Source organism: Lichenostomus cassidix, chromosome 4 (genome assembly GCF_008360975.1).
Source record: "Lichenostomus cassidix isolate B80296 chromosome 4, HeHo_3.0, whole genome shotgun sequence".
Lineage (NCBI taxonomy): Eukaryota > Metazoa > Chordata > Aves > Passeriformes > Meliphagidae > Lichenostomus > Lichenostomus cassidix.
In genome coordinates this window covers 1,485,566-1,500,810 of record NC_139484.1, presented here as the reverse complement: position 1 = coordinate 1,500,810, position 15,245 = coordinate 1,485,566, and the positions used below count along the sequence as shown (strand labels likewise).

General features: G+C 41.0%; 1 long non-coding RNA gene across 1 annotated transcript; it reads right to left on the bottom strand.

The window, feature by feature from the left end:
* Nucleotides 1-2,235: 2,235 nt before the first annotated feature.
* Nucleotides 2,236-14,841, bottom strand: LOC146437672 (uncharacterized). Its single transcript, XR_014851464.1, has 4 exons — nucleotides 14,670-14,841; nucleotides 7,507-7,621; nucleotides 5,567-5,774; nucleotides 2,236-2,367 (listed from the first exon to the last, which is right to left on the bottom strand). It is a non-coding gene; the product is annotated as an uncharacterized LOC146437672 (long non-coding RNA).
* Between the last annotated feature and the right edge of the window lie 404 nt (nucleotides 14,842-15,245).

The following is a 15,245-nucleotide window of genomic DNA, read 5'->3' as shown; positions in this document are numbered from 1 at the left end:
CTGATGAGGCAGGGCATTCTGAATCCTGCAGCACAAAACACACACCAAGCGCAACACGAAGGAAGTCAGGAATAAAGAGAGCTAGGAAATTGCTGCATTGAAATATGTGGCATGAAACATTCATTTGTTTTTCCTCGTTCCTCCTTTTCTCATTTTCCAGATACATCTAAGTTGTTTCATTCATAGCAAATGGAATCGATAATGCTTTTAGCTCTGAGTGCATAGAGTTCAGCATAATACTGCACCCACTTCAAATCTATCTCCTTCTGGAATTACACAGGGGCAAATCTCAAGTGTAAAAGCAATTCTGGAGTAGGCCCAGAATAGCCATAGAGGAGGGTTTTTTAATAAATCTAAATACATCTTTTTTTTTTTAATTTTTTAAATACCTAAGTACACATATATAAGGAAAGCAGTAATATTTCAATGCTGCTTAGTGAATTGGGTGTCAAAACAGCTCTTAGAGGGAGCAGGTCATTTCACTAATTAAAGCTGTTCTTCCATGTTTCATTTTCTGACATTTGAGCAGTCTGGTTGCCTTGCCATGGGCAGAATGGAACATGCCAGTGAGCTCAAGCTACAGGCTGATCACTTCTGACTCAGCCCAAATTAAAAATATATAAATAAAAAGCTAAACTGACAGGTTACTACCCAAAGATGCATCCATATCCACTGAGCTTCAGAACATCTTATTCAACATGGAGTTCAACTATTTTTCTTACATCACACGGTAGCTAACACAAAGAATTGGCCAAAACAACCTGTCATAAACCAGCAAAACGAGAAGTTTTCTCCTGCTAGGAATGTTTAGAGGGTTTCACCACTAAATAGGTGTCTGCACAATAACAGGCTACTAAAGCAAAACAAAATATTCTTTTCCAGCATCAATTCCTTCAGAACTGAGCTCACAAAGGCCAGTTCTGAGAAGAGCACTTTGTGCAGTGTCCCTAAACCACGAAAGGAAGAACAATGGTTACCTTCTGGGCAGAGCAAGCCTCAAAGCAGCACTTGCCAAATGCAATTAGCCCAGGTCTACAGAACAGCTTTGGACTACTGGAGACCACAGCCCTTTTTTCAAAGGCAACGTGGTTGGTTAGGGTTTAAGTTCCCTTCTCCACGACAGTTACTTCATGAAGGTAACAGCAACAGTGAGACTGGAGATCACTCTCTAAAGGAACTGCTCCTAAAGGGATGGATGAAAAATTTTATAGGAGAAGCAGATCCATATTCCTCCCAGGAGAATCTCCACCTGCAAAGAGGGCAAGATAATATCTACCCACATATTTGGGTCCCTACCTCATCTATCCAGCACTAATCCCACAGCAAATCCCACAGAGTCACTTCGACCAAGCAATGGGAAAAGCAAAGAAAAAGGATGGTGCTCATGTCCTTGATTTCTGCTTCCAAAACCCAGGGGTTTTGAATGGAAATCCATCAGGAAACCTAACATGGCCAAATTAACAAGTGAAGGACGCTGGAGAGTCATTTTTTGCTTCAAAGGCTAACTTCAAACAATTGTTCTACACACTTTCCATTTTTCTTCACTGTTGTTTGCCTTCCCTTTCCTTTCACCTCAAAGCCCTACTGGTAAGGGAATCTAACTTCATTTACAGAGTTGGCAAAAGGAAGTTCTCTGGTATCTGTTCATTTCCAGCATTATGTCTTCCTAATTAAATTTCTGTGCATCTCTGTTCAGTGTTTGAGCCACAAGTGAAGGAGGTGGCTCCTGCAGTTCAGCCACCAACATGAGCCAACCTAAGGCTTTTTCCAAAGCTCACAACACAAACAAGCAGCTTTCCAACAAATCTAAGACTTCCCTGGGACGCTGGAACCACAGCAGGTAGTTTCCATCAGCTTTCCCAGAGATTACCACACACAGAGAGATCCACAGGCTGGATCTACAGCATCCAGCAAAACTTAGATTCTGATTTTTCCCCCCAAGGAAAGCTGTAGTCTTACCACATCAATTCATCCTACACCCTGTGGAAATCAGAGCTACACTGTTTACTCGCTGAGACAACAAAATTTGCTATAAAGCACAAACTTGGAAAAATCACATTTTGCTAATTGAGTACAACTTTTCCTCAGGCTTTCACCTACCCCCAAGAGATGCTTACTATCTTCTGAGATTAAAATCACTGCAGAAGCCTTCGGAGTGTGCCAAGAGCTACTTACCCTTGCACACAGACCATTCCCAAACCAAATTTATTGAGAATACTTTTCCCACTGCACCTGAGGGATGGCTGGGAGACTGTGTATGGAGGAAAATAAGCAGAGCCTGAAGTCAAAGAGTAAGATGCTGGCAGGAGGCAATACATTGGATTGCCTCCTGCAACAGGGAGGATTTTTAGTGTCTTCTTTTTCCACCTGAAAATAAAAGGAGTTCTCAGTATTAAGATACACCCCCTCAGCTTACAGATGAATCTGTACTTTTAAACAAAAGCTTCTTGTTAAACAGCAACAATTAAAAACAAAAAACCCAAACCCTTAGCACACTATATATTTTAATGGGACCATCCTTGACATGCAATATGAAGGCAAATTCGTTTCCTGTCAGCCTGACTCAGTCTAATGGACTTGGAGGCTGCAGTTTTTCCACTCCTCTTAATGACTTGTTGCAATGGAGATGAGTGCTCTGCGTACAGCAATGCCATCTTCTGGCACAGTTCCTGTGAGAAAGGCGGCTTGCTGAATACCACTAAAAGAAAGCTCCTGTTTTGGGAAGACAGAAACTCAGACTCCACAATAAATCTCAAACATCTCCCCTTCTCCACTGCACTTGCTGTTGGGCTCTAATTGTTCAAGGGCATGGAGCGAGGCACTGGGAACACACACAGTGTGCTGTAGGAGCAAACTTGCTCAAGTGTCTCCTAAAGGCGTGCCAAGTACAGCACTGAGAGCGAGCATTTACAGGCTGAAGACAGGGATGAGTTCAAATCCCATCGATAGAGGAGTCTGGCAGGAAGGGCAAGTAGTCACCCAGAGCCAACCTTGCATATCCCTGGGAAAATCAGCAAACATTTCACACATCTAACCTATTTAACTTTTGTATTCCCAGACAGAGAATCTGTATTAAGCAACAGCAAAGATTGAAAACATGTGCTATTTACACTGAGAAAATAAACACAAGCTAGCAATCCATAACTTGGTCACCATTCTCACTTGCTCCTGAACAATCTCCATTTGGCACATGGAGGTGTAGTAGGACAGGCTTAGGATAAAGATTTCCCACTAAATCAAACACTTTTGCTCGTTTTTCCCCCCAGAATTTGCGAGGTTCATGCTACATATATATATAGAGAGTACAGATTTTAGACTGAGAAAATCAGATCTTAAATAGTTCTAGTCTGAATACCTGAGAAGAGACAACACTCTGGAATTGCCATTTACTGTGTCGTTTGATAACAAAAGACCTCCCTGGGTCAGATGCACTGCAGAAATGTTAACCTGGCAATCTCAGCCAAAACAGCCCTAGCTCTGCTGCTTCTAAGATGCCCCAACCAGTAAGACAATGACCAGCCAATTGCAGTTGATACCTTTTTCTCTCTGATGTTTTCATTCTGCAACTCATCCAAAGACCTCAAAAAAATACTTTGCAGCACCCATAAAAGCACAATTTCATTTTCTCCCCAATAATGAAAAATAATTAAAGAAATTGGTTTTTGTGACTGAAATCAGCCAGTCTGGTTCACAGATATTTGCTCAGGAAAAAAAAATTACCCCCTTCACATACTTATCTAATAAAAGAAGAGTATAGTTAAAATATTTATGTTTTCATGTATGAGAAAGATATTTTGGGCTGTAATTTGTCAACAGTCGGACAAAGCGCAAAGTGTTCTGTTTTCACTTCCAATTGCTTTGATGCCTTCCAGTGTTTTTCCTTTGCTTCTTTCCCACTGACAGTTTTGTTTACCTCCTCTCTCCCTCTAGTGTATCTTTCAATTCCCATAAAAAGAGGCCTTCCCCAACTTCCCCGTACAAAAGTTATCCTCTTTTGCTATTGCTATAAGTTAAATGCAGTTTTTACTGCATTTACACAGAGGGGCCCCCCATGAAGAGTATTGCCTTCCTCAATGCTTGTAATTTACCTCTTAACAAATGGTGTGTGCAAAAAAGCAACCAGAAAACATTTATTTTAGAGAAAGGTTTACCAGTTACTTTTTAAATAAGAATTTCACAGGTTTTGGAATTGAAATAAGATACGTGCCAAATACCACCAAAACCATTTTCAGAGCACTTCAAGTCCTAGATTTCTGTCTTATGCTGGTGAACAAGTTAACTGGCTGTGACATCAAAAGTGTCATTTTTTTTAAACCCTAACCTTTCAATCTGAGTTTCCTATGCTGAGACGCACAAAAGTCAGGTTTGTTTTCTTATCAGTTTTAAAGAACAGCCACTTTGGCAAACCAGACTGTCTGAATTCACCAGCATCTTGGTCTGGCATGACTCAAGGCTGTGCCCTGACAAAAACATCTTCCAATCTACGCTGCTAAAGCATTAGAAGGAAATGAGAGGAAGAAATGCTGCTTTGCAGCCATCAGAATTGGTCTAGGATATGGCTGAATATTATTTGAACATTAAAGTTGCAACATGAGTCACATCTTAAGAGAAAGTGTATGGGAAATATCTGTCTGAAACGAATTCTTACGTGTCTAATAAAGAGAAACCTCCGACTAAACTGCTTCCCACAGTAAGTGTGTCTAGATACTCTTATTCCCATAGATTCCCATTAGACCAAGGTCAAGAGTTACAGATATGCTCCATTCTCTCAACAAGTCTTACTAGTTGATAATAATTTGCTTTCAGAAATTTTATGTCTCATCTTTCACGATTTTGAATATTTCCAGAGGAAAATGCTTTGATCACACTCTCTGCTGACATTTCGGCTGAAAGGAGGGACACATGCATGGAGGCCTGGCCTACAGTTCAAGTGCATTTTTCAAAAACTGTTTGGATTTATCTGGTAAACCATTCTACAAAATCAGCCAGGCAGGCGCTTCCAAGAAAACAACACTATTACTGGAAATATTTTTGGTTAAATAGAACTTACCCTCTGGACACATTTACATAACAACCACTAATGCTGGCCCAACATATGTAGCAAATAGGACAAACAGGCAACCACAGTCGCCCAAAACACGAGGCTGAAGAGCTGACATAGTCAGGTTTGGGTTTAAGGCCCTTTCAGCCAAGCATCCTGTTTGTTTCTTCCTTGCTGGGGAAGATCAGTCATTAAAAACAATATTGCTTGGGACTTGCTGCCCAAATTCTCCATCACTGTCTAATTTTGCTTTTTAAGAGTATTTGAATGTTGAAGTTTTTTGCAATCATTGAGCAATACAGCAAATAGCATAGTCACATCTAGTGAATACACAAAAGCTGTAGAATCAGCAATGCTCCCAACAGGGCAAGCAATATGAAAATGGTGCTACTGACATTTTAGAAGCTGCATATTTATTTTTCTTACAAAGCTGAAAATTACTAGCTTAAAGCTACTCCAGTATCTCAGTTATTTATGTGTTAATACATACGATACCAGGATGAAAAGCTCTTTTTTTAATCTTACCCTTCCATCTCACCAGCGGCACCTTGAAGCTAACAACGCTTCCAATACAGCTGTGTCTGCAAGCAGCTGATAATCCAGCAGGGCAATTCCAGAGGTGAGGATACAAACTGTCATGGCTGGGTGCAGCAGTTTGAAAGCAAATGCTATATTCTTACCTCAGCTCTAGCAATTTTCCTCAGTGTGAGCAAACAGCAGGCTACCTGAGAAGCTTTTGCACAGAGAGAGATGTGAAATCAAGATCTGGTCTCCGATAGGTGTAAATTCAACCTCTCACAAGACGAAAAAAGAACCAACAATGAAGAACATATTGCTAATTTCAAGATCTCATTATCTGAGAGGTCTTGTCATAACAGGCTTAATAGGTCCAACCTTTGTGGCTCTGGCAAACCTACAAAGACTTTGGTAAACAAAGACTTCCAATAACCCAACATATGAAAAAGCTTAGGAAATACAAACCAAACTGAATTAAAAAGCACTTAGGGTCAAATGTAACAATTCTGCAGATCAGTGGCTGAACAAAATGGGTTTTTTCCTACTGAGTTATCTCTTCAGAGACTGTCCAATAACACAAACTAGGCAACCTTGCACGTGTGCCTACAGGGCTCTTCACCCAGTGGAGATGTTTAAATACAGTCCTTCCTTTGCAAGGGCATTTAAAAACCTGAGGAAGGCACAGAGGACAGTCTGATACGTAAACACATTTGTACACAGGATATCTGAAATGTGTACACTGTTCAAATATTTGGCTAGTTATATGACTTCTCTTCTTAAGTTCATGCATCTGGGTAAACACAAGCATTTCCCATGTCTACTGGTGTCCAAATTCCTCATGAGCAATCCCAACAATGTAAATTTGGAGTCGGAAGTGAAACATTTGTCTAGTCAAGTAACATACACCAGCAGCCCCTTTTCTATAATTTTTATTCCTGGCAATATAGTCAAATAATGGGAACACCAACGCTAGTGGTTTGTTTGGGGTGTTTTTAAATACATTTTCTTTCCCCCAAATTCAGAGTAACACCAACTGGTCTTTAATCCCTGCAGTTTTAAAATGAAGTAAACCAAAACAACACACTCTGTGGAGCTTGCACTGGGGTCACAGATGATGTAGCTGCTGTTCCCCACCACATTTCAGAGCTGGTTTGACACTGTTTTCTTTAGAGCAGTAACCCAATGCCAGCTGAGCAGAGCACTTGTCAGGTAAAACAGGATTACTGAATGTTCCTTCCTCAAGAAGGTGAGACATGAGTGTTCATGGCAGAAAATCATGATTGATGACAACTCATCTCAAAAACCTGAGACAGACTTCTTAATTTTTTTTTTAACTGACATAGATGCTGATCTGCCCTGTAAAAACTTACTTTTGTTCATCTGTTGTGGGTGACACAGACAAACAAAAAGCTACCTAAACAAAGATAAAAGTATTTTCACCAGGGACCTGCAACATTTCATTTAGACTTAGAAAACAAAAGAGTCCCATCTTTCCTGATTCCTTGTTTCCAACTGTTCTGGACACCAGTGCAAAATTTTCACATCAGTTTTCCAGCTTCACAGTAGAAAAGCTTTTCAGTCTAACTATTGGTGTAATGTAATCAATACACATCTTACACATCTAGATATAACAGTGCTTCCGCTTTTGCCAGAATTTAATCCTTAACAAAGACATTTAGTTACTCGCAAGCGATACAATTACATTTGCACAGGTTTTCCATCCACAGGAGGGATAGAAAACCAACACAAAATGCCAAGTGCAAATCCTTATCTGATATTTAGATGTTGGAAGACAAGGATTTCTCCAAATGTGTACTGATTTCTATATGCATGTTTATGTTCATCTAAATTTGATACTTAAATTGCATAAATTCTATAAATTACACATCAAATGGGTTCTGAGTGAAATACAGTCATTAACATAATTAAAAATGCAATGGAAGTGTTACCTTTTATAGTTATTCCGTGGCTTCCGCTGGATCTTAAGTATAAAAAAGTCAATGGCTCAGCTGTCATAATCTATGTTACCATGGTAAGTGTTCTGCCATACATAATTCCATCTGCCTACAAATAGGGACCAAAAATACACATTTGTGTCATCTCTAAAGGAGAAGATTTAATTTTTCACTCCTGTATCAAAGTAAACACATTTATATTGGTAACTGCATTTAGGTCAAGGTTATTTTATGACAACTACAGTCAATATGCCAATTACACATAGCAAGAGTTTAAGAAACATTCTAGACATCACCCATTTATAATAAGAAATTTTTACTGCCTTTGATTTTCAATACTTACTTTTCCTGCTCCAGTCCTTTCAGCTCCCTACAATATGAAAATGTCTCTTTAGAATGTACCTTAAGCCAGTATTTTCCTATTTTTTTCTTCCAGATTAGTGTCTCATAATGTGCTACTCTAGCTATTTCACTGGAAAACTAAAGTCTAGAGGGTTCATTGCAATTTCTTTAGGAACTCTATGATATATATGCTGCCTCACAGATCTTTAAAAACATATACTGCCAGAGCAAAAGAACAAACATAATGTAAACCTTCAATTATCTTCCAACAAAAAGCAGTGTTCTCTTTGGAATAAGACTTGATACAGCCTTTTTTACAATACCATGCATTCTACAGGTGAGCAACTGCATTAAGTACAAAAAATTTCTCTGGGGAACTGGTAACAAAGATAGTACATATTCTGCAACAATGAGCCACTGTGCACTTATAGATTAATTCTTCAGGTGGCATGTAGAAGCCTTAGAAACTCCATTAAAAATCCATCTAAATTAAAAATCAAGACAAAATGGGTATTGATACACTACTCTCTCTCCAGCCTCTTACAGACATTCAGTTTACATCAAGATGTGTGTTGCAACATTAGCTCACTTACTCTAAATAATCACTAGCAGTGCATTCCAGAAGTAGAACTTAACCAAAAAGTATTAAAAACCTGTTCTTTATGCAGAGCTAAGTTAGGTACCCTTAAGTAAATACGAATTTTGTCACTTTTGCAGACGCAACGCAGACTTAATAATGAATTTGAAGCTGTAGCTGAAACTAAGGTGACCAATGCCCTCAAATCTCTGTTGAATAGCAGCAGGACTGGACAGATAATTGCTTTATGCTCTGGGGTTGTTTGTCATAGCAACAGTATTGGAGGAAGCTGGAGAGTTCCCTGGGAGCTTGTTTTTACAAAGCATGGCATTTCTAGGATTTCAAATTGATAGATCATAATTATGATCACAGTCATCATGACATTCTATTATTCATTTTAAAAAAAAATTACGATGTTGCACAGCAATTTTCCCTGACTGAAATGAATCTCTAATCTGCAAAACCTCGAAGAAAAGGCAAAAGAAATCAGAGATGCAATACACCCATACTTTCAGGGGAAATTGTTACAGGGATGAGCATACTGCACTGATACACCCATAAAGCTCAGTGCCAAAGCTCCCACAGGCACTACTCAAATTAAAGCTCCATGGGACAGCAGCCACAGAGGTTGGCTCTCTCCTCAGCTTCCAAACGCCTCAAAGGACAGATCCTCCTAGAGGTTTAAATAAATTTCCATCAGCAGAACATAAAAGGTGAGCAACTGCCCTTCAGACATGAGGAAGGCAGCTCCAGGTAAAGGTCTAGGTCTGTGTGCACCCCTCCAAAACGGGCACAGCAAGAAGCAGGCTGACAGGTGCAGAGAATAACAAACTATGTTTAGTTGCAGCAAAGGCTGTATCAGGTCACATTACAGATAACCAGAACTGTCTTCCACCCCCAGCACCACTCTTGCAGACGCCAAGGTTGGCCTCTCACCTCTGCATTGAATCATGAGCAATCTGGTGTTTTTAAAAATGCCATTGCCAAGAAGACCCCGGTTTTGTCAAGTGATGAACAGCTTCATCAAGAGAGCTGCAACAGCTTAGTTCAAACCTGAGTGCCAAGACCAGAAGCAACTAAACAACCTGCCAGGAGCAGCGTTAGTCTGTTGGATAAGTTACCACTCCTTAGCCCATGCCGAGTATATAGTTGATTAAGTAATTCTGTATTATGAAAATAGAGCATCACTTGATTTTCTGCAGTGCCTGCACCTTGTACCAAATCTCACCACCACCACCTCCAAAACATGTCACACAAAATGCTTTGATACAGATTTCATACACATTTGCTTTACTAAATATAGACTCACTTCTCTAAGCCAAACAAAAAGAAGGGGAACTGACAGCCACTGGAGCCAACAGGAGTTTTGCAGAGATAATTTTACTTCTAAATATTTTTACCCAACTCTTCTGAATCTCTACTTGCTCTGACTTACCCACCTGTCATTTTGAGAACCATAAGGTTTCCCCATTTGTCATTTTAGTACCACAAAAACTTAAGATCATCCATTCTTCTCACCCTCTTTTTTTAAACGAATTAACAATTTTCTCCAATTGCATCCTTACAACTTCATAATTCCCATAAAAACATTACTAAAAATCATGTTTATTGTCTGGGCCTTTTGCTTGTTTCAGCAAGTGATGCACTGGGATGATTAATACAAAGCAAAGGTTTGCTGAATATGAAATTCCCCCTCTAATGGTGAAGTGACACACATAACAGCTTACTATTCCTGTAACAGGAATGAGATGAGTGCTCAAATAGCAGGAATCTCGGCTCCTGCTCCAAAGGCCTTCCTAAGCCGTGCTGACTGTTTGCAAACAAATACACAAGAAAACTGTCAACTCAAAACATGCTATTCTTAAACTTTCAGCCTCAAATTTGCACATTGCTTATGCAAGGCTTGGACCCAGCAGGTAGAAAGTCTATTATCCATTGCTTGCAGCACATTGTGACCCTTGGGAACAGCCCGTTCTTGCTTTCAGGAAAGTCTGAAGAAGGTTGTGCTGACACTTGCTTGGCATGGGGGGTAAAAATAGGACTGCAATGGCATCTTTTCATCAATAATTGTCATCTGACAAATCATGTGTGCTCTTGGTCCCTGACAAAGAACCAAAGTTAGAAAAATTCAAACCACATGCAGGAGCGTGAGCTCTGTTGTCTGGTTTTCAGGTATATCCCAACAGTGTCCACATCAAAGAAGCTTAAAATTGTTTGGAACATCCTCCTTGTCAGATACCAGCCATCCAGGAGGGAGCAGAAAATGCACACCAAGACAACAAAGAACCCAGCAGGATGCCAGGTAGAGCATTTCCAGTGCAAGCCTCTGACTGTGACAGAAATAGCCTCATTAAAGGGCAGGTTCAGATACAAGGAGCTATTTATAGGCAATCTAAGACTAAATTATTAGTGACATGCTCTGGATCTAAAAATTCCCAAAGTTTACAGTGTTACAAGAGCTGTACATGCAGCATGTGACGCCCCTGAGTGCAATGCTGGGCGAATCCCCGGGCTTTGGCTTCTGTGCACCGACCAGCTGCTGCTCCCGGCAGGAACTAAAACCGTCTTGAACCGAGGCCAGGCTATTCACATCCAGCCCGAGCGAGTTCAAGTTCCCAGAAAGCTCCTGTGCCGCCACGAGAGTTCAACTCCTGCCCGAGTCCTGCCCCTTCCCCTGGCAGCTCCCGCCGCCCACGCTGGGTACACATCAGAGGGAAGGGCAGCCTGCATCACCCAGTGCCGCTGGAGCCCGACGCGCATTCCTGAGCGCAGCAGCAGCTGGGGGTCACGGGTCACCGAGGGCTGGCAGCCATCCCACACCCAGAGCAGGGGGGAAAGCTCGATTTTAGAAAGATAAAACAACAAACAAAAACGGCTCTGAGTACACTCCAAGAGCCTACAAAGGATACTTCAGAAGGGTTCTGCTCGTGGGATCCAACAGCCAGTTACTAGCTTAGATCACATACCAAACACTCCACTATTAATCACAAAGTTTATTTTTTCCTCTTGGAGTTGCATGTGTGGGAGTGCACTCAGGGAGAGGGGGTGTTTTTGCTGTTTTTAACCCAAAGATTTTGGGTAGAAGCTATTTGTGATAGTGCAGGGGAGCTGTAAAATGCAAACTGCCCTCAGTTTGCTATTTTCCGAATATACATATATAGATACATAAATAATCTAAAATTAATTTTTTCCCTTAAAAAAGAAAGGAACCATAACATTTAGAAACACTGCAGAAGAGGAATGAGGTCTGGACAGCCTCCACCTTTTCAGAGGTAAGCTCATAAAACAATACTTCACCATCTGACCTAACATAAACGACAAGGGTATTTACAGCACTGTGTCACTCGTTTGAACCCAGCCAGCCTGAATGCTTGAAATACATTCCCATCAATCAGATGCCTGTAAACATCCCATGAGATTCAAGTTCTCTAACAAGATTTATAACTTCGGTCAAGACCTCTCACAACTTTTGGAAGATGGACAGGATTTTAGGTTGCACACCATCTCCTCACCTGAATCTGTGCCTCACACATATCCCACATGCTGCTCACGGCATAGTCTTCTTTTTACCCCAGAAACATCACCTTCAAACACCCAGATCATCTTAACAAATAAAGCTCAAATGAAGCAAGGGATGCATTTCATAAAGCTTCTCACCAGTTTTCAGCAAGCACCACTTTAGTGCTAAAGACAACACATAAGTTGTGAGAACTTGCCTTGGTTATCAGTGGTCAAAGCACCATTAAAAGAGAAACCCTGGGAGAGACAGGCCAGCAATTTCATCTCCTGGAGCTGTACCTTTATTTGCACCAGCAGAACTGAACTCAAAGGGTTAACATGGCAAACACCCAAAATGTTGTGCAGGGGGATGGCACTGAATGAATCCTTGTTACATAAACAAAGATTCCTTTAATACAGGAAGTCTGAACTGCCCCATGACATACTGTGCTCCTAATTCTCTTTAGGAACAGCCAAGTTCTGCAGATAAATCAAAATCGTGATAACTCAAGATCAGATGGTGTACAAAAAAATTACAATAAAGTAAAAAACCAAACCAATAATACTTTATTGTACAAAAAAGTACAATAAAGTAAATAACCAAACCGCATAAGCAGAGACAAAAAATAATATCGCTTAACACATTTTCTGTCCAGAATTACTCCTGACACTTGCAGTGTGCAAGGTGCAGCTTTCAGCTCTGAAGCTCTTAAACAGAAATTTTATCAGGTTGTTTCAATCAGATGTAGACTTGCAAAGCTCTAGATATCTGTACATCAACAATGGATGCAGAATACGGCCTGCTTCTCTCACCCAAGTTCATAAATCTCCAGTGGGTAATGAACAGCAATTTCTAGCTCACATCCCCTCCCCTTTCCCTAAATACTTTTATTTCTTGAATACAGTTACATCTTGAAGTCTGCATCCTGCTGGATACCACAGTTGTTTCTGTGTTCCCAGCTGACTCACCATCCCAGTTAGGACAATCAGGCACTTCAGAAAGAAGGATGAAAGGGAAAAAAAGGACAGCCATCAGAACAGAACATATTGTGTTTTCCCCACTCCGTTAGTCAATTCCTTATTAACACTTAACCAGGAGGATTCTACAGCCCATTTCCCAGTCAGTGTTTATAGACAAAACACCCCTTCCTTTTGGTTTCTGATGTGGCCTCACACAGCAGGTCACCCCAAAATAAAGCCTGAAGTCCTCTACAAATAAAATTTTGCAATAAATACTTAACATTTAAATACAGATACAGTATGTTCATCGTACAGTAGGACTGCAAAAAGCCCTACTGTAACTTCACATAGGTCTCACCTTAACAGCCAACAGAGCTACAGATATTAGGAGCAACAAGTTGTGTTTCCAGCAAACATATGCAGTGATCACCATGGAAAAGCTCACCAAGTGTTTTGAGGGTTTTGGACAGTGTGGGCATTTTTGTATGTTTTCAGGCTCTTTACTTGCCGGGAAGAAGCACGACTCCTTCAATATTTAACAGCCAGCTTAATGAGCAAATCCGCTAGGGGAAGAGGTGGGCGGTCGCTGCTTTTTATCAACGCAACCTGTGCCATTTGTTTCCTCTCCCATGCCAGTGCACCCCAATCAAAAGTGGCTGCAGCCCCACGACAGTCCCCACGACATGTCGCAGAGCCCTCTCCCCACACGACATGGCGAGCAGCCTCCTCCACCGTGACAGAAAAGATGTGCGCTAATGTCCTTACAAAGAATTCCATGGGTGAAGGGATGGGTGTTAACGTCTCTAAAATGGGTCTTAATGTCTCTGTCAGCTTCAAGTCGCAGGTTCGTTACAGAACCCAGACAATTTGACCCCTGAAACACTCAAATGGGTCCGCACAAGCCTGAGTTTGAGAACTTTGGAGGAAAAGGACAAGCTCAAGGAAGGAAGAACACAAGGAATATGTGCTAGGCGGCTCGGGAAGGCTGTACCTTCCTAGTACCTCAGCTGATGAGGAAAAGAAGAGGGCAACATGCGGCCAGGAGTTTAGGATAAAAGGAGGCTGCGCCCTCCCTTCGAAGCCTCGAGAGAGAAAACCCCGCGGCTTATTTTTTTTCATAGTTTTTCATATTTTTTTTCATATGCAGCGCCTCCACTGCAACCCCACGCCGGCAGCCCCAGCCCCACACGAAAGGGCGGGCAGCCCCTCGCCTCACGGAAAATGGCGGGAAGCCCCTGAGGGAGGGAGCATCCCCAACTGCGAGTTGGTCTAATTAACCATAAACTTTTGGTCTATAAAGTACAAAATCTGAATATCGACAGCCAAAAGTCAACCTTTGATGACTTTATCAATTATAGATCTTGGAAATGAGGAAACAACACCGGGGGAAAAGAAAAACAAAAAGAAACAAAATGGGGGAAAAATGAGAGGATTTTTTTTTTTTTTAAGCGAGGGAAAAGAAAAAGATAGAAAAATAAAAGAGAGGTACAATAAAAATGACGTTTAAAAAATTAAATGCTAAAAAACCAGAAGACCACACACAAGAAATAACAGAAAGTAAAAAAACCCAAGAATCAAACCCTCCACGCTTCCCTCAGGGTGTAATCCATATAAAACATGTTGCCTGCACATAAACTCCACATCACAGCACCTCAGAAATACAGCACAACTGATGCACAAATCAGCCCCAAATTAAAACCATTAATTCAACATGTTTCCTAAGCATTTCTAATACAATTAAATATTAAAAATAAATATGAAAAGCAGAGCAGTTCCCTACCTGCGTGTCCCAGGAGCAGCCCGCAGTCCCACTGAGGCGGCACCTGCTTCTGGAACCTTCCGCTGCAGGTGCTGCAAATCTGCGTGAGGAGCCCTGCCCAATTAGCACCAGCTGGTGTAATTAACAGTCCCTTGGAGATACACCGACCCAGCCATTCCTCCTCTTATAGACTCCGGAGTGAGTGATAGCAATTGAAATCTTTTCTGTTTCCCTTGCCACCTGGGCTGGCTACTCCGATACCGAACAAACATCAGAACACCTGAAACTATTTACTAAACTAATTTAGTCTGGGAACACGTTTAGCGCTCATCTGGAACCCGCTTTTCTTTATCCGCTTTTTATTTTGTTTTTCCACACTTTTTCAGCAAACCAACCAAAAACCCAATGAGATTATAAATTTAATACTTTCAATTCCTCCCTTTCACAGTAGGTTAGAACTGACAAGAAAGGGGTTTTCCTGGAAGTGGTGAATCTTCACATGCCTTAACTCTATTAGTTTGTAACTACTTGCTGCGTGATTTTGCAACCCAAATAACACTGTAGCCCAGTAATTTTTATATGCAGTCTCAACACACA